The sequence below is a fragment of the Podarcis gaigeae genome (genome assembly GCF_964106915.1).
Source record: "Podarcis gaigeae genome assembly, chromosome: 1".
Lineage (NCBI taxonomy): Eukaryota > Metazoa > Chordata > Lepidosauria > Squamata > Lacertidae > Podarcis > Podarcis gaigeae.
Window position 1 is genome coordinate 124,623,008 of NC_139678.1, and position 1,806 is coordinate 124,624,813.

Genomic DNA, 1,806 nt, shown 5'->3' on the forward strand with positions numbered 1-1,806 from the left:
GATTTTGGGGGGCAAGTTGCTTTTAAATACTGAATTCAAAACTGCTGTAACCTGCCCTGCCCTAAGAGCTGTGGGTGAAGGGCACTAAATAAATAAAATAAAATTTGCATAATGCCCTTCATCTGAACTTTACTATTATATAATAATAAGTAATAATATCAGAACCTTAAACATGGGCAGTTAGAGAAGTAAGTTCACTTGAAACATCTGTCTATTTTGCTTTTCTACTCCATGCAGCGAGGGTCTCTTCTACTCCAGCACATCCCCGTCTGGGGCGGGAGTTTATGTTTTTGTTTGTTACTGTAGTACATTTTTTGTGTTTTTATATTGGAAATATTTTATATTTTATATTGTAAACTGCCCTGTGAACCTCAAATGAAGGGTGGAATTGTAATAATACAATACAATATATATCTGCTTTTCTTCTGGGGGGACACATACCCCTAAACATTTTGTGAATCTTTGTACTTTTGTCCATTTACTGTGTGTATTTTTCCTGATTTGAACTATATAATGGTGATTTTATTGAGTCAAAAATGAGAGTACCCCTAAACATTTTTTCAAGAAAAAAGCACTATAATAATAATATAATATAATATAATATAATATAATATAATATAATATAATATAATATAATAATATGGTTAGGGTGTCAGACTAGGACCTGAGAGACCAGAGTTCAAAACCCCACACAGCTGTATAGGTCATTGGATGACATTGGCATTGCCTCTCAGCCTAGCCTACCTTACAGGGTTGTTGTAAGATTAAGTGAGAAGGAGAACCATGAATGCCACTTTGAGCTCTGGAGGAGGGAGGTGAGATATCAAGGCAATAACTCATCATCATCACCCAAGCTCCGTGATCCTGAGTGTCTCCTGCTCCCTGGCTGCCCTATGTGCTCGCAATTGCCACTCAGAACACCTGTGTGATGCCACCTCTCTTACTTCAAATTTCCCAATGGCCCTTCCATTAGGCAGACCTCCCCCCAGGCAACAGGTGCTGTGGGTGGGGTATGGGCTGGTGTTGGAAGTGAGAGCTGTGCTTGCCATGGGGCTGGTACTACATCCCAAGTTAACCTCCTACCCTGAGATGCAGTGTAGAACTCTTTCCCATCTCCGGTGCTGAAGTAACATTCAACTCCTGTACATGGAATGGAGCGGAGGGGTGGTTTTTGTTTTTTTAAAAACTGCATCTCTAGTTCCTTTGCCCTACTCAGCCTGCAACTAAGCCTAAGCATGTGTAACTGAAATAAACACATATTGCTTCCCTGTTTATCTGTGCTTCCATTTCCTCCCCTTTGTTGTTTCCCATTCTTAGACTGTAAGGTCCTCAGGGCAGGGACTTGTCCCCTTGAACTTTGTAAAGCACCAGACAAACTGATGATTATATAGAATCTCGGGTTAAGTACTTAATTCGTTCCCGAGGTCTGTTCTTAACCTGAAACTGTTCCTAACCTGATGCACCACTTTAGCTAATGGGGTCTCCCGCTGCCACAGTGGCACGATTTCTGTTCTCATCCTGAAGTAAAGTTCTTAACCGGAGGTAATATTTCTGGGTTAGCAGAGTCTGTAACCTGAAGCGTATGTAATCCGAGGTACCACTGTATATTTTGATGGATGGATGTTGTTGAAAAAAGATTGTGTAAGGAAAACAAGAAAAAATTATATGCAAAAGAAGAAGAAGAATGTTTTCTTTGCTGTGCTGATGGGTTCCTGAGGATGAGCAGAGTGCTGAGGCGTTCCGGCTGCGCGGTGCCAGAGTGTTTGCTGTGCAATGCAGGAATATGCAGATGTTCCCAATGGGGAT